The following is a 25,104-nucleotide window of genomic DNA, read 5'->3' on the forward strand; positions in this document are numbered from 1 at the left end:
TTGCTTACTGGAAGTAGTACAAGTGGTCTTCCAAATTCCTTTCTGGGATGATGATCGACTCCCAGCAGCAACAACAGCAGCGCCAGCAGCAGTAAGCGTTACACTCAAGGATCCATCGGAGGAATACCAGTCAGGAGAGGACTCGTCAGACTTGCCAGTGACATGGCCTGCAGGACTATTGGCGTTCCTGTCTAAGGAGGAAATTGACACTGAGGGAGTTGGTGGTGTGGTTTGCAGGAGCTTGGGTACAAGAGGAAGAAGGGATTTAGTTGTCAGTGGACTGCTTCCGTTGTCACCCAAAGTTTTTGAACTTGTCAATGACTTCTGATGAATACGCTCCAGGTGACATATAAGGGAAGATGTTCCTAGGTGGTTAACGTCCTTACCCCTACTTATTACAGCTTGACAAAGGCAACACACGGCTTGACACCAGTTGTCCGTATTTCTGTTGAAATAATTCCACACCGAAGAGGTGGTTTTTTTGGTATTTTGACCAGGCATGTCAATGGCTTTATTCATCCCACAGACAACAGGTGTCTCCCCGGGTGCCTGACTTAAACCACCCACATCTCCATCAGAATCCTCCTTGTCAATTTCCCCCTCAGCGCCAGCAACACCCATATCCTCATCCTGGTGTACTTCAACAGTGACATCTTCAATTTGAATATCAGGAACTGTACTGTGGGTGCTCCTTCCTGCACTTGCAGGGGGCGTGCAAATGGTGGAAGGAGCCACCTCTTCCCGTCCAGTGTTGGGAAGGTCAGGCATCGCAACCGGCACAATTGGACTCTCCTTGGGGATTTGTGATTTAGAAGAACGCACAGTTCTTTGCTGTGCTTTTGCCAGCTTAACTCTTTTCATTTTTCTAGCAGGAGGATGAGTGCTTCCATCCTCCTGTGAAGTTGACCTAGTCATGAGGAACATAGGAGAGGGCCTTAGCCGTTCCTTGCCACTCCGTGTCGTAAATGGCATATTGGCAAGTTTACGCTTCTTCTCAGACGCTTTTAATTTAGATTTTTGGGTCATTTTACTGAACTTTTGTTTTTTGGATTTTACATGCTCTCTACTATGACATTGGGCATCGGCCTTGGCAGACGACGTTGATGGAATTTCATCGTCTCTGCCATGACTAGTGGCAGCAGCTTCAGCACTAGGTGGAAGTGGATCTTGATCTTTCCCTATTTTACCCTCCACATTTTTGTTCTCCATTTTGTAATGTGTGGAATTATATGCCAGTCATATATCTGGAATTAGACGGCAGTAATGTCTGGAATTAGATACCACTAGATAGATACCAGATACCACTGTGACTGGAATGATGATGACCTATGCACAGTGACAGGACACTACCACAGCACCCTACAGCAGCAAGATGCAGCACAAGACACTGGACTTTTAGTCACCACAATGCAGCACTGACACTGAGCACAGATATTAAGCACTGTTCAGGATACTAGAAGTGACAAGGAGCTGCAAGATACAGCAATGGACTACTGTACTGTACTACTATATACTGGTGGTCACCATAATGCAGCACTGTACTACGATATACTGGTCACCACAATGCAGCACAGATATTGAGCACTGATCAGGAGAATAGAACTGAGTCTGACACGGAGCTGCAAGATACAGCAGTGGACTACTGTACTGTACTACTATATACTGGTGGTCACCACAATGCAGCACTGTACTACTATATACTGGTCACCACAATGCAGCATAGATATTGAGCACTGATCAGGAGAATAGAACTGAGTCTGACACATAGCTGCAAGATACAGCAATGGACAACTGTACTGTACTACTATATACTGGTGGTCACCACAATGCAGCAAAGATTTTGAGCACTGATCAGGAGAATAAAACTGAGTCTGACACGGAGCTGCAAGATACAGCAATGGACTACTGTACTGTACTACTATATACTGGTGGTCACTACAATGCAGCACTGTGCTACTATATACTGGTCACCACAATGCAGCACAGATATTGAGCACTGATCAGGAGAATAGAACTGAGTCTGACATGGAGCTGCAAGATACAGCAATGGACTACTGTACTGTACTACTATATACTGGTGGTCACTACAATGCAGCACTGTGCTACTATATACTGGTCACCACAATGCAGCACAGATATTGAGCACTGATCAGGATACTAGAACCGAGTCTGACATGGAGCTGCAAGATACAGCAATGGACTACTGTACTGTACTACTATATACTGGTGGTCACCACAATGCAGCACACTGAGCACAGATATTGAGCTTTTCAGGCAGAGAACGTAGCCACGTCCTCTCTGCTCAATCGACAATGCACAAGTGAAAATGGCGGCAACGCGCGGCTCTTTCTATGGAATCCGAATCTCGCGAGAATCCGTCAGCGGGATGATGACGTTTTCCTCCGTTCGGGTTTTGCGTGTTAGGCGGGAAGAACCGAGGCTGCCTCGGACCCGTGTAAACCACGTGAAGTTCGGGGGGGTTCGGATCTCGACGAACCGAACCCACTCATCTCTAATTATAATATAACATTTAGTATTTAATGTATGATGATAATTTATACAAGGACATTTTTATTTTTTTTACCTTTTATTTAGTGATGTGCACCGGAAATTTTTCGGGTTTTGTGTTTTGGTTTTGGATTCGGTTCCGCGGCCGTGTTTTGGATTCGGACGCGTTTTGGCAAAACCTCCCTGAAAATTTTTTGTCGGATTCGGGTGTGTTTTGGATTCGGGTATTTTTTTACAAAAAACCCTCAAAAACAGCTTAAATCATAGAATTTGGGGGTCATTTTGATCCCATAGTTTTATTAACCTCAATAACCATAATTTCCACTCATTTCCAGTCTATTCTGAACACCTCACACCTCACAATATTATTTTTAGTACTAAAATTTGCACCGAGGTCGCTGGATGGCTAAGCTAAGCGACCCAAGTGGCCGACACAAACACCTGGCCCATCTAGGAGTGGCACTGCAGTGTCAGACAGGATGGCAGATTTAAAAAATAGTCCCCAAACAGCACATGATGCAAAGAAAAAAAGAGGTGCAATGAGGTAGCTGTGTGACTAAGCTAAGCGACCCAAGTGGCCGACACAAACACCTGGCCCATCTAGGAGTGGCACTGCAGTTTTCTAGCGAGAGGATGAGTGCTTCCATCCTCATGTGAATCTGAACCACTAGCCATGAACATAGGCCAGGGCCTCAGCCGTTCCTTGCCACTCAGTGTCGTAAATGGCATATTGGCAAGTTTACGCTTCTCATCAGACTCTTTTAATTTTGATTTTTGGGTCATTTTACTGAACTTTTGTAGTATACTTGATGACACAGAGGTAGAGCAGTGGACTACTGTACCGTACTGCTATATATATACTGGTGGTCAGCAAAATTCTGCACTGTCCTCCTACTATATATACTGCGCACAACTAAAATGCAGCACAGGTATGGATGCATAGTATACTTGACGACACAGAGGTAGAGCAGTGGACTACTGTACCGTACTGCTATACTGGTGGTCAGCAAAATTCTGCACTGTCCTCCTACTATATACTACAATGCAGCACAGATATGGAGCGTTTTCCAGGCAGAGAACGTAGATATTTTCAGCACACTGAGCCCAGATATTTGCAGCACACTGAGCACAGATATTTGCAAGCACACTGAGCACAGATATTTGCAGCACACTGAGCACAGATATTTGAAAGCACACTGAGCACAGATATTTGCAAGCACACTGAGCCCAGATATTTGCAGCACACTGAGCACAGATATTTGAAAGCACACTGAGCACAGATATTTGCAGCACACTGAGCACAGATATTTGCAAGCACACTGAGCCCAGATATTTGCAGCACACTGAGCACAGATATTTGAAAGCACACTGAGCACAGATATTTGCAGCACACTGAGCACAGATATTTGCAGCACACTGAGCACAGATATTTGCAGCACACTGAACACAGATATTTGCAGCACACCGAACACAGAAACTGAGAGAACGCTGCACGTCCTCTCGCTATCATCTCCAATGCACGAGTGAAAATGGCGGCGACGCGCGGCTCCTTATATAGAATACGAATCTCGCAAGAATCCGACAGCGGGATGATGACGTTCAAGCGCGCTCGGGTTAACCGAGCAAGGCAGGAAGATCCGAGGCTGCCTCGGAACCGTGTAAATTGGGTGAAGTTCGGGGGGGTTCGGATCCCGAGGAACCGAACCCGCTCATCTCTACTTTTATTTAAAAAAAAAATTATATTATATATTCAATAGAAAAAAGATACATTTTCTTTTCAATTAAGCTGATCTTTACTAATATTCTCAAATACAAGCCTTTAATAACTGTACAATCTGGTCAATTCTTGGCACTTACAGTGGCTGTAAAAAGTATACCCCCCCCTCCCCCCAACCTTTTCCCTAGCAAAAATAATATTTGAGGGTACACGCACATTATGTGGTTAAGTAAAAAGTTTAAGTGCTCCTACTTGGTCGCTGAGTATATTGAGGCTCACATTTGTCACATTATTTTATAGGTTTGTGTAGTGAGCACTGTTATGTTGGAGCTTAAAACTCTAGTCCCTGAAGAAAAATGAGTGCACTCTAGCCTTGTGGCAAAGTTTGGTCTGAAGACTCTTGCCCCTACGGTACCTTATGGATTTAGGCACAAGGTAGGGTAGATTCTGTGAAGGAGGGTCTTCAGACACATGCCAACGAGAGTGCCTTATGTTTCCATTGGAGGGGTAGAACAGGGGCCTTCTCCTTTTTGGAAGGGGTGTATAGAACCAAGCACCCTTGTATGTTTTTTTTACACCATGCACTGTGTATTCCAGCGACGCTGACTCTTCAATAAAATTTAAAAAAATCAGGATATTGGGTAAAGCTGACTTTAAAATGTAGGTATAAAACATGCATTTCCGAGAATGGAGAGATCAAAGCATAGAATATATTTGACTCATTGAGAGTTACTGGTCAGTAACAAAAAGTATTCTTTGATCAATGGACAATTTCTAAGATTTCAATTTAAATGGTTTGGCTAACCTCTGATTGTATAGAGAGCCCCACTACATTTCCTTAAAAACAACAAATACATCATTTGTTTTTTGAAGCCTGAGGTGCATGCTCCAAATCACCCAGTGCAGTGCAAAGATTGTGCTGGGTGCTCGGGTCTTCAGACCCTCTCCAAAAGGAGAAGGGCCCCATCACTCCCTATCCCCTCAGGAGCCAAAAGACCCCATTTTGGGGATAAGGGAATCTTTATGGCACCCTTCAACTGAACCTAGGGGGAACCCCTTGAATCCCCGACCATGGGAGCCAAAAAAAAACTTAGGGGGCAAGGGTCTTCGGGCTTCCTTCTGCCACAAGACTCGTGGTCGCCCCTTTTTTCCCAGGGTTGGCTGAAGCTTTCCCCTGGGGACCAGATTCTTTGGCTCTCCCCAGAAAGGAGAGAGCCTCAGGAGACTAGGGGAGAGGATGGCCTATAAGGGTCTCATCCAAACCCCCCACAAAGGTGACACACTCGCAAAAAAAAAAGTGCAAAAAAAAAAAGGGTGCTAACAGCATGAAAAAGTGAAATAAATAAATATGCCCTAGCCAAGGCCAGGAAAGTAATGTGCAAAGTGCCATAAAAATGCAGATGTGTGGTCCTTCACAAGTGCATTTTCAGGCACCCCTGGCTCAGCTGCCACCAGGGGCACATAGCACCTCAGGCTTCAGACTGGTGGCCTCTTGGCCGGAGGACCATGTGACAGCCAATCACCTACTGGGGGCACCTTTAAGCCCACCAGCATATTTAGGATTCTACACCTGGTTTTAGCCAAAAGGAAGTGAAGCGACAAACACAGAATTAAATACCTATACAGAAACATTCTACAAGCCCATAATAAAATCAATCTTGGCAAAGGACCTGTGAGGCATATAATGGAGACTTCCTCAGCTTAGGGAGACCATACAACATTTTAAAACATTTTGCTAAATGTTGACAAACAGACTCACAGCTGTAAATGCAGAATCCTTATGTAATGAATTACGTATTGTCTTGTTCTTTTAGTCATTTATTAAAATCCTTTTGTGATTTCGTTTGATTTATATTTGACTTTATAGAGCGTTTTGCGATGATAAGTGTCATGAACGTTTAAGCAAAACCATTTGTTTTCCGTGATGTAAAAAAATAGAAAGTGACAGATGCCGAAAGGGGTGATTATTCTATATAGCCACTCTGAGCTTTCGTCTTCTTATTGTTGCGCCACTTTAGGCTTTTTTTCCTATGTCGCCCTTGTTCGTCTATTGATGTGGTTTAAGATATGTCTGAAAACATGAAACGTAACAGAAAATGTTCACAATAGTTTCAGTGTCACATCTGCCGCCATTGTGCCCAGCTATATACTGTATGTGTATGACCACTAGAGAGACCCCACGCCCAATCACCGAATATTCCTCCATACAAGTTCACTGGGATAGCTATGTGGGCTGCGACATGGCGTGCCGGTAGTTAAACGGTTTATCCCTTTGAAGCCTTGAATACATCTGTGTTGTCAATAGCTTAAATCAAGCAGTTCCCCAGGGTTACGGCTGAGACGTCTTCTTCTCCCATTTTGATGTACATCTGTCTGATCTAGTTACAATTAGCATTATCCCGCAGGAGGCGTCTGCTGCGCTTAGTGTTAGCAATTGGGGTGGGGGGTAGATGGATGGGACGGGGGTTCTTCCTAATATGCTAGGGGTGTACCAGAAGTTCTGAAAAAAGCCCCGACCGATGCGACACACTGTGCTCACCCTGTTGTTGACATTGCAGAAGCACAATACTAATGTGAAGCATCTAAAATCACTTTACATCTTGTCAGTGATCACACTGCGAAACAACCCACACATAATAAGTCAACTTGCATTGCATCTCCTTTCAGCAATGCTGCACTCCCACAATGCACTGTGGCACTGCATAACCACTATGCACCTGCTTGGGCTCACACTATGCATAAACACTCTGCCTCTCTCAATGCTCTGCTGATCAGCCTACTGTAGGTCTGGGCATTGACTGCACCAACTACTTCTGTGTGTTTTCTCTATTGCTTTTCTCCTGAGCTAGCCAGGCTTTTCAATCAAATCACCACTCTGCCACCTTTGTTGACTGGCGAGGGGATGGAGCAGTGTATACCAGTTGCTGCAATGTAACACTGTGGCTGGTTTGTGTACGGAGCTTGGGCTCCCTCTAGTGGAGAAGTCTTTGATGATGTTTGAGGCCATATCACGGTTATGCTGCTTCAAGGGGAGACTTGCAGTAATTTACAGAGCACAGTTCCAGTTATTTCCCTTGCAGACAGATTAGCTTGTCTTGTGTCTTGCATTTATAAGTAATCCGTCTTTTAAGGCTTGTAAGCAGAGTCCTCAGACATTTTTATCTGTCGTCAAGATCCCGGAATGTCTGGGAGACTCCGGAAATAATGGCTGATTGTCACACATCGGAGTCTTAGCCTCTCTTTCCATGTTCGGCAGTGTCATATCACTGTGCTCTGTGCATCAGTTAGGCATCCCAGCAATCCAAGTAAACAAAACAACTAGCAGCATGGGAGCTGCCATTTTGTATCCTGTCAGGTGACTCAACTGTCCACCTAAGCATTTCCGCCATGCTCCCCTGATCAGCTCCACCAATGAGCATTACCTGTTCCTTATTTAAACCTGCATCTGCGTCCATCACATTGCCAGAGCAAAGTGTTTCTTTCCAGGAATAGTTCTTGGCTCCGGGCTTCAATGCTTCAGCTCTGTTCTGTTACTGCTGCTGCATCTTGTGCTCTACAGATTCCAGTTGCTGCCAGTACCAGTACATCTGCCTCTGGTGCCGATGCACCTTGTTTCAGTAGAGCCGAGCTTCCCACCTGTTCTGGGCATCTGTCCTACTTCCAGTACAAACGGCATTCTTTAGAGGTTCAGTTTACATTCAGCTGGTTAGTTACTGGTTTCCCTGTTCTAAGTGTCCTGTGTCTGGTTTCGATTCTCATCGAACCAAGTTCCAGGGCTCACTGAACCATGACTACATGCGGATGCCCTGTTACGACCCAGCAATGTCCCTTCAGCCGCAAATGGAGATGCGACTGAGATGCATGCAACTGTGAATCACCCCAGGATGTGTATGCCCTGCTACGGAGCTAATAATTATATAATACGTTCACAGAACATGCATCTCTGCATTGGCCTGACAGTGAACCTGATACATGTCCTGTTGTTACTGAGGTACATGCTGCAAATTACTGATGTTCGGTGTCACGGTTTCAGAATTCTGTTGATTCGTATCTGGACCCTTGGATATATGGTAGCTGCCGCAAAAGGTGAAACAAGGAGATTTCAGGTAGTTCTTGCTCATAGATAGGTACAGTAGAAACTCTAGAGGCTTAGTAAAGGAACCACAATCTGAAGATACGGGGATACTGAACTGGAACCTTTAACTAACAACCTGGAACCATAGAGTGACCTTAGCCCATTAACCTGATAATAGGTGAGCAGAGCCAAGCACCCACTGTAGGAACTCAGGAAGCACTACAAGGGACTCCGGACAGCATCGTACTGGAAGAGAAATGGAACTCAGACTAGGGGGGATTGGGCAACCAATCAGGTTCTAGATATCCTCTAGAAGGTGCTAGATAAATGATAGGTAGAATCTGATTGGTTGCCATGGTCAACATCTCCATTTCTATAAGTCCACACTTTACTAAATATACCCCTAGGAATTGTCTAACGTGTCTAGCGTATCCAGGATTGTAGCTACTGCAGCTATCAACCTGGTACTGCTTTGACCCAAGCCTGGAACTGGAACCCAGTTTTGGAACTCAGTGACTGAGAAGTCAGGAACAAAGGCTACAGGTCTGGCTACAACCATGAACTCCACACACTGACTACAGACTACAGACCTTGAATCAGCACCCCTTACTCAATACCAGTCCCAGATGAAACGTACAGTGCAGGAAAACCTGTAACCAGCCAGCAGATAGTGAAACTGCTGAACTGACGGAACACTCAGCTTGCAGGCTGGAAATGGAGGTCTGGAATAGGAGGCTGCCTGGAGTAACCTGGAACTGGAGACCAGAGATGGTAATGCAGACACGTATGAATAGTGGCAGCAGGAGCAATTGTAGACACCGAGAAGTCAAGGGATACAGAGGACATGGATGTCTCAGGGGTCAGGAGGAAACAGCAGCAATAGAAACTGTATGCGGCAGACACTGAAGACAATGAGAGCTGCAGCGGAGCAGTGGCTGGGTGTGCTGCATCATCAACAGGAAATGCTGGGAATAATGGTAATAATGGAAATACAGGTAAAGCAGGAAATGCTGGAATGCAGGTAAAACTAGAACACAACAAATGCAGGACATGTAGGTGTACTATAAATGCAGGTAATACTGGTAATGCAGGTAATACTGGAAATGTTGGAACACAGGTAATACTCAGCAGAATATAGATGACAGGTGGTAAACTGTAGAGATGGTCAGACACAGAAGCACAATATCAACAACAGGAATAGCTCAGGAATGACTGAATCTTGGGGACCAGGAACTATCAGCTAAGAGAACCCAACAAAAGAGAGTTGGAAAGTAGACTCTTGTGTGGGATCACTCAATTCAGAGGATTGGGTGTGTATTAATCAATTCTGATAAAACATAACTTTATTTATTCATTATTAAAAGATGATTATAGGAGTGAATTGTACGTAAATAGTGTAGCTACGCGAAAATATAACACTGTGTTGTATATAATTCCTGTGGTTTTCAATACCACAATGAGAACCGGAAATCCAAATCTTTGGGCTAATGGTTTTACTGAGATCACAGTAACACCTTTGTGTAATATATGACCATCATTTATTCTACAGCAATCCTATTCAGGATTATTTAGTCGTAGAGAATTAAATCATAAGTCATACAGAACCGAATGCCAATTGGTATTATTGGGGATCACTCTAGATCGGGCAGAAGAATTATTTGCAGTACCAGAGTGTTCCAGGGTGGTCTCCCATCCGAGTACTGACCCGGCCCTCCACTGCTTGGCTTCCAAGATCAGACGAGATCGGGCATCTCCAGCGGGGTATGTCCGCAATTATTTAATCTGCCCGTTCAGTCAATCCCAATACCCGTATCGCCAAAATTGTATATCAAAGGTGATCTGAATCAGTCGTATGTTCAGTATCTAGAATTATCTTATGCCCATAGAAATGAAATTGTAACAATATTATTCATGTGCAATAATTATATACAGGGGCGTCCACTGTGCAACTCGATAAAATTACGATGAGGACAGTTAACATATATAAAAATTCTATGCAAGGGCGTCCAATTGCATAGCCGGGATAAGGTGGTGATATATGATAAGGCGACAATTATAGCAATCCTGTTGCTGTCATAATTAATGTGTAATCAAAAATATGGTATATGTAGCCTCAAATAATTTATGTCACACACACCAAAACAAATTCTCACTATATGTGAGCCTCTAAATCCTGGTCATATATTTGCAAAAAAATATTTCTCTGACGTCCTAGTGGATGCTGGGGACTCCGTCAGGACCATGGGGATTAGCGGCTCCGCAGGAGACAGGGCACAAAAATAAAGCTTTAGGATCAGGTGGTGTGCACTGGCTCCTCCCCCTATGACCCTCCTCCAAGCCTCAGTTAGGTTTTTGTGCCCGTCCGAGCAGGGTGCAATCTAGGTGGCTCTCCTAAAGAGCTGCTTAGAAAAAGTTTTTAGGTTTTTTATTTTACAGTGAGTCCTGCTGGCAACAGGCTCACTGCAACGAGGGACTTAGGGGAGAAGAAGTGAACTCACCTGCGTGCAGGATGGATTGGCTTCTTAGGCTACTGGACACCATTAGCTCCAGAGGGATCGAACACAGGCCCAGCCATGGAGTCCGGTCCCGGAGCCGCGCCGCCGACCCCCTTGCAGATGCCGAAAAGTGAAGAGGTCCAGAAACCGGCGGCAGAAGACTTTTCAGTCTTCATGAGGTAGCGCACAGCACTGCAGCTGTGCGCCATTGTTGTCACACACTTCACACCAGCGGTCACGGAGGGTGCAGGGCGCTGCGGGGGGCGCCCTGGGCAGCAATGAGAATACCTTGTTCTGGCTAAAAAAATACATCACATATAGCCCCTGGGCTATATGGATGTATTTAACCCCTGCCAGGTCTCACAAACACCGGAGAAGAGCCCGCCGAAATAGGGGGCGGGGCCTATCTCCTCAGCACACAGCGCCATTTTCCTGCTCAGCTCCGCTGCGAGGAAGGCTCCCAGGACTCTCCCCTGCACTGCACTACAGAAACAGGGTAAAACAGAGAGGGGGGGGGCACTTTTTTGGCGTTTTTTGATATATTAAGCTGCTATAAGGGAGACAACACTTCTATAGGGTTGTTCCTATATATTTATAGCGCTTGGGTGTGTGCTGGCAAACTCTCCCTCTGTCTCCCCAAAGGGCTAGTGGGGTCCTGTCTTCGATAAGAGCATTCCCTGTGTGTCTGCTGTGTGTCGGTACGTGTGTGTCGACATGTATGAGGACGATGTTGGTGTGGAGGCGGAGCAATTGCCGGTAATGGTGATGTCACCCCCTAGGGAGTCGACACCGGAATGGATGGCTTTGTTTATGGAATTACGTGATAATGTCAGCACATTACAAAAATCAGTTGACGACATGAGACGGCCGGCAAACCAGTTAGTACCTGTACAGGCGTCTCAGACACCGTCAGGGGCTGTAAAACGCCCTTTACCTCAGTCGGTCGACACAGACCCAGACACCGAATCTAGTGTCGACGGTGAAGAAACAAACGTATTTTCCAGTAGGGCCACACGTTATATGATCACGGCAATGAAGGAGGCTTTGCATATCTCTGATACTGCATGTACCACAAAAAGGGGTATTATGTGGGGTCTGAAAAAACTACCTGTAGTTTTTCCTGAATCAGACGAATTGAATGAAGTGTGTGATGAAGCGTGGGTTAACCCCGATAGAAAACTGCTAATTTCAAAGAAGTTATTGGCATTATATCCTTTCCCGCCAGAGGTTAGGGCGCGCTGGGAAACACCCCCTAGGGTGGATAAGGCGCTCACACGCTTATCAAAACAAGTGGCGTTACCGTCTCCTGAAACGGCCGCCCTCAAGGATCCAGCGGATAGGAGGCTGGAAACTACCCTGAAAAGTATATACACTCATACTGGTGTTATACTGCGACCAGCCATCGCCTCTGCATGGATGTGCAGTGCTGGGGTGGTTTGGTCGGATTCCCTGACTGAAAATATTGATACCCTAGATAGGGACAGTATTTTATTGACTTTAGAGCAATTAAAGGATGCTTTTCTTTATATGCGAGATGCTCAGAGGGATATTTGCACTCTGGCATCGAGAGTAAGTGCGATGTCCATATCTGCCAGAAGAAGTTTATGGACGCGACAATGGTCAGGTGATGCGGATTCCAAACGGCATATGGAAGTATTGCCGTATAAGGGGGAGGAATTATTTGGGGTCGGTCTATCGGATTTGGTGGCCACGGCAACAGCCGGGAAATCCACCTTTTTACCTCAGGTCCCCTCCCAACAGAAAAAGACACCGTCTTTTCAGCCGCAGTCCTTTCGTTCCTATAGGAACAAGCGGGCGAAAGGACAGTCATATTTGCCCCGAGGCAAAGGAAAGGGTAAGAGAGTGCACCAAGCAGCTTCTTCCCAGGAGCAGAAGCCCCCCCCCGGCTTCTGCAAAGCCCTCAGCATGACGTTGGGGCTTTACAAGCGGACTCAGGGGCGGTGGGGGGTCGACTCAAGAATTTCAGCGCACAGTGGGCTCACTCACAGGTGGACCCCTGGATCCTGCAGATAGTATCTCAGGGTTACAGGTTGGAATTCGAGAAGTCTCCCCCTCGCCGGTTCCTAAAGTCTGCTCTGCCAACGTCTCCCTCAGACAGGGCGACGGTATTGGAAGCCATTCACAAGCTGTATTCTCAGCAGGTGATAGTCAAGGTACCCCTCCTACAACAGGGAAAGGGGTATTATTCCACACTATTTGTGGTACCGAAGCCGGACGGCTCGGTAAGACCTATTCTAAATCTGAAATCTTTGAACCTGTACATACAAAAATTCAAGTTCAAGATGGAGTCACTCAGAGCAGTGATAGCGAATCTGGAAGAAGGGGACTTTATGGTGTCCCTGGACATCAAGGATGCTTACCTGCATGTCCCAATTTGCCCTTCACATCAAGGGTACCTCAGGTTCGTGGTGCAAAACTGTCATTATCAGTTTCAGACGCTGCCGTTTGGATTGTCCACGGCACCTCGGGTCTTTACCAAGGTAATGGCCGAAATGATGTTTCTTCTGCGAAGAAAAGGCGTATTAATTATCCCTTACTTGGACGATCTCCTGATAAGGGCAAGGTCCAGGGAACAGCTGGGGGACGTAGTAGCACTAACCCAAGTAGTGCTGCAACAGCACGGGTGGATTCTGAATTTTCCAAAATCTCAATTGACCCCGACGACACGTCTGCTGTTCCTGGGAATGATTCTGGACACGGTTCAGAAAAAGGTGTTTCTTCCGGAGGAGAAAGCCAGGGAGTTATCCGAACTTGTCAGGAACCTCCTAAAACCAGGGAAAGTGTCTGTGCATCAATGCACAAGAGTCCTGGGAAAGATGGTGGCTTCTTACGAAGCGATTCCATTCGGCAGATTCCACGCACAAACTTTTCAGTGGGATCTGCTGGACAAATGGTCCGGATCGCATCTGCAGATGCATCAGCGGATAACCTTATCGCCACGGACAAGGGTGTCTCTTCTGTGGTGGTTGCAGAGTGCTCATCTGTTAGAGGGCCGCAGATTCGGCATACAGGACTGGGTCCTGGTGACCACGGATGCCAGTCTGAGAGGCTGGGGAGCGGTCACACAGGGAAGAAACTTCCAGGGAGTATGGTCAAGCCTGGAGATGTCTCTTCACATAAATATACTGGAGCTAAGAGCGATTTACAATGCTCTAAGCCTGGCAAAACCCCTGCTTCAGGGTCAGCCGGTGTTGATCCAGTCGGACAACATCACAGCAGTCGCCCACGTAAACAGACAGGGCGGCACAAGAAGCAGGAGAGCAATGGCAGAAGCTGCAAGGATTCTTCGCTGGGCGGAAGATCATGTGATAGCACTGTCAGCAGTGTTCATTCCGGGAGTGGACAACTGGGAAGCAGACTTCCTCAGCAGACACGATCTACACCCGGGAGAGTGGGGACTTCATCCAGAAGTCTTCCACATGATTGTGAACCGTTGGGAAAAACCAAAGGTGGATATGATGGCGTCTCGCCTCAACAAAAAACTGGACAGGTATTGCGCCAGGTCAAGAGACCCTCAGGCAATAGCTGTGGACGCTCTGGTAACACCGTGGGTGTTCCAGTCAGTGTATGTGTTTCCTCCTCTGCCTCTCATACCAAAAGTACTGAGAATTATACGGCAAAGGGGAGTAAGAACGATACTCGTGGCTCCGGATTGGCCAAGAAGAACTTGGTACCCGGAACTTCAGGAGATGCTCACGGAAGATCCGTGGCCTCTACCTCTAAGACGGGACCTGCTTCAGCAGGGACCGTGTCTATTCCAAGACTTACCGCGGCTGCGTTTGACGGCATGGCGGTTGAACGCCGAATTCTAAGGGAAAAAGGCATTCCGGAAGAGGTCATTCCTACACTGGTAAAAGCCAGGAAGGAGGTGACTGCACAACATTATCACCGCATTTGGAGAAAATATGTTGCGTGGTGTGAGGCCAGGAAGGCCCCCACGGAGGAATTTCAATTGGGTCGATTCCTACATTTCCTGCAAACAGGATTGTCTATGGGCCTCAAATTGGGGTCCATTAAGGTTCAAATTTCGGCCCTGTCGATTTTCTTCCAGAAAGGATTGGCTTCAGTTCCTGAAGTCCAGACTTTTGTAAAAGGAGTACTACATATACAGCCCCCGGTTGTGCCCCCAGTGGCTCCGTGGGACCTTAATGTAGTTTTGGATTTTCTCAAATCCCATTGGTTTGAGCCACTCAAATCGGTGGATTTGAAATATCTTACATGGAAAGTAACCATGCTACTGGCCCTGGCTTCAGCCAGGAGAGTGTCAGAATTGGCGGCTTTATCGTATAAAAGCCCATATCTGATTTTCCATTCGGACAGGGCAGAACTGCGGACGCGTCCTCAGTTTCTGCCTAAGGTGGTGTCAGCGTTTCACCTGAACCAGCCTATTGTGGTGCCTGCGGCTACTAGCGATTTGGAGGATTCCAAGTTGCTGGACGTTGTCAGGGCATTGAAAATATATATTTCAAGGACGGCTGGAGTCAGAAAATCTGACTCGCTGTTTATACTGTATGCACCCAACAAGCTGGGTGCTCCTGCTTCTAAGCAGACGATTGCTCGTTGGATTTGTAGCACAATTCAACTTGCACATTCTGTGGCAGGCCTGCCACAGCCTAAATCTGTCAAGGCCCATTCCACAAGGAAGGTGGGCTCATCCTGGGCGGCTGCCCGAGGGGTCTCGGCATTACAACTCTGCCGAGCAGCTACGTGGTCGGGGGAGAACACGTTTGTAAAATTCTACAAATTTGATACCCTGGCTAAAGAGGACCTGGAGTTCTCTCATTCGGTGCTGCAGAGTCATCCGCACTCTCCCGCCCGTTTGGGAGCTTTGGTATAATCCCCATGGTCCTGACGGAGTCCCCAGCATCCACTAGGACTTCAGAGAAAATAAGATTTTACTTACCGATAAATCTATTTCTCGTAGTCCGTAGTGGATGCTGGGCGCCCATCCCAAGTGCGGATTGTCTGCAATACTTGTACATAGAGATGAGCGGGTTCGGTTTCTCTGAATCCGAACCCGCCAGAACTTCATGTTTTTTTTCACGGGTCCGAGCGACTCGGATCTTCCCGCCTTGCTCGGTTAACCCGAGCGCGCCCGAACGTCATCATGACGCTGTCGGATTCTCGCGAGGCTCGGATTCTATCGCGAGACTCGGATTCTATATAAGGAGCCGCGCGTCGCCGCCATTTTCACACGTGCATTGAGATTGATAGGGAGAGGACGTGGCTGGCGTCCTCTCCGTTTAGAATTAGAATAGATTAGAGAGACACTTGATTTACTAATTTTGGGGAGCATTAGGAGTACTCAGTAGTGTACAGTGCAGAGTTTTGCTGATAGTGACCAGTGACCACCACTTTTATTTATAATCCGTTCTCTGCCTGAAAAAAGCGATACACAGCACACAGTGACTCAGTCACATACCATATCTGTGTGCACTGCTCAGGCTCAGGCCAGTGTGCTGCATCATCTATTATCTATATATAATATTATATATATCTGTCTGACTGCTCAGCTCACACAGCTTATAATTGTGGGGGAGACTGGGGAGCACTACTGCAGTGCCAGTTATAGGTTATAGCAGGAGCCAGGAGTACATAATATAATCCGTTCTCTGCCTGAAAAAAGCGATACACAGCACACAGTGACTCAGTCACATACCATATCTGTGTGCACTGCTCAGGCTCAGGCCAGTGTGCTGCATCATCTATTATCTATATATAATATTATATATATCTGTCTGACTGCTCAGCTCACACAGCTTATAATTGTGGGGGAGACTGGGGAGCACTACTGCAGTGCCAGTTATAGGTTATAGCAGGAGCCAGGAGTACATAATATATTATATAGTGAGTGACCACCAGACACACAATGCAGTTTATTTAATATATCCGTTCTCTGCCTGAAAAAAGCGATACACACAGTGACTCAGTCAGTCACATACCATATCTGTGTGCACTGCTCAGGCTCAGGCCAGTGTGCTGCATCATCTATATATATATTATATATCTGTCTGACTGCTCAGCTCACACAGCTTATAATTGTGGGGGAGACTGGGGAGCACTACTGCAGTGCCAGTTATAGGTTATAGCAGGAGCCAGGAGTACATAATATTATATTAAAATTAAACAGTGCACACTTTTGCTGCAGGAGTGCCACTGCCAGTGTGACTAGTGACCAGTGACCTGACCACCAGTATATAATATTAGTAGTATACTATCTCTTTATCAACCAGTCTATATTAGCAGCAGACACAGTACAGTGCGGTAGTTCACGGCTGTGGCTACCTCTGTGTCGGCACTCGGCAGCCCGTCCATAATTGTATATACCACCTAACCGTGGTTTTTTTTTCTTTCTTTATACATACATACTAGTTACGAGTATACTATCTCTTTATCAACCAGTCTATATATTAGCAGCAGACACAGTACAGTGCGGTAGTTCACGGCTGTGGCTACCTCTGTGTCGGCACTCGGCAGCCCGTCCATAATTGTATATACCACCTAACCGTGGTTTTTTTTTCTTTCTTTATACATACATACTAGTTACGAGTATACTATCTCTTTATCAACCAGTCTATATATTAGCAGCAGACACAGTACAGTGCGGTAGTTCACGGCTGTGGCTACCTCTGTGTCGGCACTCGGCAGCCCGTCCATAATTGTATATACCACCTAACCGTGGTTTTTTTTTCATTCTTTATACATACATACTAGTTACGAGTATACTATCTCTTTATCAACCAGTCTATATTAGCAGCAGACACAGTACAGTGCGGTAGTTCACGGCTGTGGCTACCTCTGTGTCGGCACTCGGCAGCCCGTCCATAATTGTATATACCACCTAACCGTGGTTTTATTTTCTTTCTTTATACATACATACTAGTTACGAGTATACTATCTCTTTATCAACCAGTCTATATATTAGCAGCAGACACAGTACAGTGCGGTAGTTCACGGCTGTGGCTACCTCTGTGTCGGCACTCGGCAGCCCGTCCATAATTGTATATACCACCTAACCGTGGTTTTTTTTTCTTTCTTTATACATACATACTAGTTACGAGTATACTATCTCTTTATCAACCAGTCTATATATTAGCAGCAGACACAGTACAGTGCGGTAGTTCACGGCTGTGGCTACCTCTGTGTCGGCACTCGGCAGCCCGTCCATAATTGTATATACCACCTAACCGTGGTTTTTTTTTCTTTCTTTATACATACATACTAGTTACGAGTATACTATCTCTTTATCAACCAGTCTATATATTAGCAGCAGACACAGTACAGTGCGGTAGTTCACGGCTGTGGCTACCTCTGTGTCGGCACTCGGCAGCCCGTCCATAATTGTATATACCACCTAACCGTGGTTTTTTTTTCATTCTTTATACATACATACTAGTTACGAGTATACTATCTCTTTATCAACCAGTATATATTAGCAGCAGACACAGTACAGTGCGGTAGTTCACGGCTGTGGCTACCTCTGTGTCGGCACTCGGCAGCCCGTCCATAATTGTATATACCACCTAACCGTGGTTTTTTTTTCTTTCTTTATACATACATACTAGTTACGAGTATACTATCTCTTTATCAACCAGTCTATATATTAGCAGCAGACACAGTACAGTGCGGTAGTTCACGGCTGTGGCTACCTCTGTGTCGGCACTCGGCAGCCCGTCCATAATTGTATATACCACCTAACCGTGGTTTTTTTTTCTTTCTTTATACATACATACTAGTTACGAGTATACTATCTCTTTATCAACCAGTCTATATATTAGCAGCAGACACAGTACAGTGCGGTAGTTCACGGCTGTGGCTACCTCTGTGTCGGCACTCGGCAGCCCGTCCATAATTGTATACTAGTATCCAATCCATCCATCTCCATTGTTTACCTGAGGTGCCTTTTAGTTGTGCCTATTAAAATATGGAGAACAAAAATGTTGAGGTTCCAAAATTAGGGAAAGATCAAGATCCACTTCCACCTCGTGCTGAAGCTGCTGCCACTAGTCATGGCCGAGACGATGAAATGCCAGCAACGTCGTCTGCCAAGGCCGATGCCCAATGGCATAGTACAGAGCATGTCAAAACCAAAACACCAAATATCAGTAAAAAAAGGACTCCAAAACCTAAAATAAAATTGTCGGAGGAGAAGCGTAAACTTGCCAATATGCCATTTACCACACGGAGTGGCAAGGAACGGCTGAGGCCCTGGCCTATGTTCATGGCTAGTGGTTCAGCTTCACATGAGGATGGAAGCACTCAGCCTCTCGCTAGAAAACTGAAAAGACTCAAGCTGGCAAAAGCACCGCAAAGAACTGTGCGTTCTTTGAAATCCCAAATCCACAAGGAGAGTCCAATTGTGTCGGTTGCGATGCCTGACCTTCCCAACACTGGACGTGAAGAGCATGCGCCTTCCACCATTTGCACGCCCCCTGCAAGTGCTGGAAGGAGCACCCGCAGTCCAGTTCCTGATAGTCAGATTGAAGATGTCAGTGTTGAAGTACACCAGGATGAGGAGGATATGGGTGTTGCTGGCGCTGGGGAGGAAATTGACCAGGAGGATATTGATGGTGAGGTGGTTTGTTTAAGTCAGGCACCCGGGGAGACACCTGTTGTCCGTGGGAGGAATATGGCCGTTGACATGCCAGGTGAAAATACCAAAAAAATCAGCTCTTCGGTGTGGAGGTATTTCACCAGAAATGCGGACAACAGGTGTCAAGCCGTGTGTTCCCTTTGTCAAGCTGTAATAAGTAGGGGTAAGGACGTTAACCACCTCGGAACATCCTCCCTTATACGTCACCTGCAGCGCATTCATAATAAGTCAGTGACAAGTTCAAAAACTTTGGGTGACAGCGGAAGCAGTCCACTGACCAGTAAATCCCTTCCTCTTGTAACCAAGCTCACGCAAACCACCCCACCAACTCCCTCAGTGTCAATTTCCTCCTTCCCCAGGAATGCCAATAGTCCTGCAGGCCATGTCACTGGCAATTCTGACGAGTCCTCTCCTGCCTGGGATTCCTCCGATGCATCCTTGCGTGTAACGCCTACTGCTGCTGGCGCTGCTGTTGTTGCCGCTGGGAGTCGATGGTCATCCCAGAGGGGAAGTCGTAAGCCCACTTGTACTACTTCCAGTAAGCAATTGACTGTTCAACAGTCCTTTGCGAGGAAGATGAAATATCACAGCAGTCATCCTACTGCAAAGCGGATAACTGAGTCCTTGACAACTATGTTGGTGTTAGACGTGCGTCCGGTATCCGCCGTTAGTTCACAGGGAACTAGACAATTTATTGAGGCAGTGTGCCCCCGTTACCAAATACCATCTAGGTTCCACTTCTCTAGGCAGGCGATACCGAGAATGTACACGGACGTCAGAAAAAGACTCACCAGTGTCCTAAAAAATGCAGTTGTACCCAATGTCCACTTAACCACGGACATGTGGACAAGTGGAGCAGGGCAGGGTCAGGACTATATGACTGTGACAGCCCACTGGGTAGATGTATGGACTCCCGCCGCAAGAACAGCAGCGGCGGCACCAGTAGCAGCATCTCGCAAACGCCAACTCTTTCCTAGGCAGGCTACGCTTTGTATCACCGCTTTCCAGAATACGCACACAGCTGAAAACCTCTTACGGCAACTGAGGAAGATCATCGCGGAATGGCTTACCCCAATTGGACTCTCCTGTGGATTTGTGGCATCGGACAACGCCAGCAATATTGTGTGTGCATTAAATATGGGCAAATTCCAGCACGTCCCATGTTTTGCACATACCTTGAATTTGGTGGTGCAGAATTTTTTAAAAAACGACAGGGGCGTGCAAGAGATGCTGTCGGTGGCCAGAAAAATTGCGGGACACTTTCGGCGTACAGGCACCACGTACAGAAGACTGGAGCACCACCAAAAACTACTGAACCTGCCCTGCCATCATCTGAAGCAAGAAGTGGTAACGAGGTGGAATTCAACCCTCTATATGCTTCAGAGGTTGGAGGAGCAGCAAAAGGCCATTCAAGCCTATACAATTGAGCACGATATAGTAGGTGGAATGCACCTGTCTCAAGTGCAGTGGAGAATGATTTCAACGTTGTGCAAGGTTCTGATGCCCTTTGAACTTGCCACACGTGAAGTCAGTTCAGACACTGCCAGCCTGAGTCAGGTCATTCCCCTCATCAGGCTTTTGCAGAAGAAGCTGGAGGCATTGAAGGAGGAGCTAAAAGGGAGCGATTCCGCTAGGCATGTGGGACTTGTGGATGCAGCCCTTAATTCGCTTAACAAGGATTCACGGGTGGTCAATCTGTTGAAATCAGAGCACTACATTTTGGCCACCGTGCTCGATCCTAGATTTAAAGCCTACCTTGGATCTCTCTTTCCGGCAGACACAGGTCTGCTGGGGTTGAAAGACCTGCTGGTGACAAAATTGTCAAGTCAAGCGGAACGCGACCTGTCAACATCTCCTCCTTCACATTCTCCCGCAACTGGGGGTGCGAGGAAAAGGCTCAGAATTCCGAGCCCACCCGCTGGCGGTGATGCAGGGCAGTCTGGAGCGACTGCTGATGCTGACATCTGGTCCGGACTGAAGGACCTGACAACGATTACGGACATGTCGTCTACTGTCACTGCATATGATTCTCTCAACATTGATAGAATGGTGGAGGATTATATGAGTGACCGCATCCAAGTAGGCACGTCACACAGTCCGTACTTATACTGGCAGGAAAAAGAGGCAATTTGGAGGCCCTTGCACAAACTGGCTTTATTCTACCTAAGTTGCCCTCCCACAAGTGTGTACTCCGAAAGAGTGTTTAGTGCCGCCGCTCACCTTGTCAGCAATCGGCGTACGAGGTTACATCCAGAAAATGTGGAGAAGATGATGTTCATTAAAATGAATTATAATCAATTCCTCCGCGGAGACATTGACCAGCAGCAATTGCCTCCACAAAGTACACAGGGAGCTGAGATGGTGGATTCCAGTGGGGACGAATTGATAATCTGTGAGGAGGGGGATGTACACGGTGATATATCGGAGGGTGAAGATGAGGTGGACATCTTGCCTCTGTAGAGCCAGTTTGTGCAAGGAGAGATTAATTGCTTCTTTTTTGGGGGGGGTCCAAACCAACCCGTCATATCAGTCACAGTCGTGTGGCAGACCCTGTCACTGAAATGATGGGTTGGTTAAAGTGTGCATGTCCTGTTTTGTTTATACAACATAAGGGTGGGTGGGAGGGCCCAAGGACAATTCCATCTTGCACCTCTTTTTTCTTTTCTTTTTCTTTGCATCATGTGCTGATTGGGGAGGGTTTTTTGGAAGGGACATCCTGCGTGACACTGCAGTGCCACTCCTAGATGGGCCCGGTGTTTGTGTCGGCCACTAGGGTCGCTAATCTTACTCACACAGTCAGCTACCTCATTGCGCCTCTTTTTTTCTTTGCGTCATGTGCTGTTTGGGGAGGGTTTTTTGGAAGGGACATCCTGCGTGACACTGCAGTGCCACTCCTAGATGGGCCCGGTGTTTGTGTCGGCCACTAGGGTCGCTAATCTTACTCACACAGCTACCTCATTGCGCCTCTTTTTTTCTTTGCGTCATGTGCTGTTTGGGGAGGGTTTTTTGGAAGGGACATCCTGCGTGACACTGCAGTGCCACTCCTAGATGGGCCCGGTGTTTGTGTCGGCCACTAGGGTCGCTAATCTTACTCACACAGCTACCTCATTGCGCCTCTTTTTTTCTTTGCGTCATGTGCTGTTTGGGGAGGGTTTTTTGGAAGGGCCATCCTGCGTGACACTGCAGTGCCACTCCTAGATGGGCCCGGTGTTTGTGTCGGCCACTAGGGTCGCTAATCTTACTCACACAGCTACCTCATTGCGCCTCTTTTTTTCTTTGCGTCATGTGCTGTTTGGGGAGGGTTTTTTGGAAGGGACATCCTGCGTGACACTGCAGTGCCACTCCTAGATGGGCCCGGTGTTTGTGTCGGCCACTAGGGTCGCTTATCTTACTCACACAGCGACCTCGGTGCAAATTTTAGGACTAAAAATAATATTGTGAGGTGTGAGGTATTCAGAATAGACTGAAAATGAGTGTAAATTATGGTTTTTGAGGTTAATAATACTTTGGGATCAAAATGACCCCCAAATTCTATGATTTAAGCTGTTTTTTAGTGTTTTTGGAAAAAAACACCCGAATCCAAAACACACCCGAATCCGACAAAAAAAATTCGGTGAGGTTTTGCCAAAACGCGTTCGAACCCAAAACACGGCCGCGGAACCGAACCCAAAACCAAAACACAAAACCCGAAAAATTTCAGGCGCTCATCTCTACTTGTACATAGTTATTGTTACAAAAAAATTGGGTTGTTATTGTTGTGAGCCGTCTGTTCAGAGGCTCCTACGTTTGTTATACTGTTAACTGGGTTCAGATCACAAGTTGTACGGTGTGATTGGTGTGGCTGGTATGAGTCTTACCCGGGATTCAAAATCCTTCCTTATTGTGTACGCTCGTCCGGGCACAGTATCCTAACTGAGGCTTGGAGGGGAGGAGCCAGTGCACACCACCTGATCCTAAAGCTTTATTTTTGTGCCCTGTCTCCTGCGGAGCCGCTTATCCCCATGGTCCTGACGGAGTCCCCAGCATCCACTACGGACTACGAGAAATAGATTTATCGGTAAGTAAAATCTTATTTTTAACAACATGTCAGAGAGGCTAAAGTGAGAGAGAGAGAGCAGAAAAACAGCTAAGGATATTCTTTGATATCCACAGCAGAAGACAATGCACATAAAAATAATGAAGTAGCAGTTTGCTGCAAGGTTAGAACTAATATACATATTGAAGATTCTTTGTACAATAATCTGCCGTACTTAAGAATATACCAGTTCGCTCCCAATACCTATTGGGTACCGTACAAGTCCAGCACCTCTTGGAGCAATCAGAATATGTACATGCACTAAAATACTCAGATAGCTTTAGGACTCAACCTATCATTGGTAGGCACATAGAGACAGTGCATTTTCACTGACTGATAGCAACAAATATTTGCAAAAGGATTTTTAATCCACATGCACAAGGTTGCTGTATCCATAACGCAATTTAGCGTCATAAATCAGTTTTTCGTTGGGCATTAGAAATTTATTGCAAGACTAGTGCGGTCCCAAAAAAAGCTTCTTTTCTGGACCAGGAACTATCTCAGGAAGACTTGCTCTGGTCATGTGTTTACTCCAGCTGTAGATTTAAGCACATCTCCCAACATCTGTGCCCTCTAATGTGGGACTCCCTCGCACTGTGAAGCTGCGCACCCCCGAAAATGTGGTGGGGCTTATAGAAAATAAAACAGGACTATCCTGCGAAAATCGGGAAAGTTGGGAGGTATGGTTTAAGTAGCAGACAGTCCAGCATCAGGGGAATCACTTGACAGAATCTATCATGGCTGCACCCATATTCATGATGGTTTGTTTACCTTTGGGTATCTTGAACAGATACATACAACATATTGTCCCTATAAAGAGGGACTCTTCTGCATACCCGGGAAGGGGGCGTGGCTTCACAGTAATGTCGCAATCACGATCGTGTGTTAAAGTGAAAGATGCCTGTGTGTGTGTGTGTTTACATGACAAAGGCATATGTGTGTGTTTAAGTGAGAGGCGTGTGTGTGTGTGTGTTTAAGTGAGAGATGGGGATGTAGTTCCGGTCACTTTTCCGACACCGGGTTCCTGCCAGATTCAGAGCCCGGGACTAACAGGGACTATTCCCACTTGTGGGTGTCCACGACACCTATAGAGTGGGAATAGAACCTGTGGCAAGCGCAGCGAGCCATCGAGCCCATAAGGTGCTTCGTTGCGCTCGCCCCACCGCCGGCAATCTAAAGATCGACAGTGATAGACAGTCTGATGTTGTTTTGGGGCGGGGAGGGGTGTGGTATTGGCAGACATTTCTCAAAATGCAGGCGTGTTGCCGCCGTTGCGCTGGAGGAGCGACCCCATGAGTCACGCACCCGGTGATGGTGTCACAGATAATCCTAGGATGCAGCTTGGATCAGTAATGTAGGAGGTGTGACGCCCCCTGCTGCATTACCATATTAGTGCTATCACTGCTGCTTCTATGCAAGCAGCAACAACAGCAGCTCCAACCACTTTTGAATCAGGTCCATCGTGTAGATACGACCACATTTAATGCTGCAATTATCAGATGACACACAGGTGGGAACCCCCCGTAGTTACCCTAATCCTAGACGCCGTTCCTGTCTGCACTGCCATTCACAGGTGTGTGCAAACAAGGTAATAGTACAGCGTAAAATGCATCACACATT

The 25,104-nt window shown here is 46.6% G+C and overlaps 1 protein-coding gene and 1 pseudogene across 3 annotated transcripts in view; one reads left to right on the forward strand and one right to left on the reverse strand.

Moving 5' to 3' along the window:
- Positions 1-25,104, forward strand: part of GRIK5 (glutamate ionotropic receptor kainate type subunit 5) — a 492,150-nt gene that overhangs the window by 438,276 nt on the left and 28,770 nt on the right. The gene's annotated exons all lie outside the window — the stretch shown is intronic.
- On the reverse strand, positions 9,956-10,075 carry LOC134968317 (5S ribosomal RNA; annotated as a pseudogene).

Source organism: Pseudophryne corroboree, chromosome 10 (assembly GCF_028390025.1).
Source record: "Pseudophryne corroboree isolate aPseCor3 chromosome 10, aPseCor3.hap2, whole genome shotgun sequence".
NCBI classification, from domain to species: Eukaryota; Metazoa; Chordata; class Amphibia; order Anura; family Myobatrachidae; genus Pseudophryne; species Pseudophryne corroboree.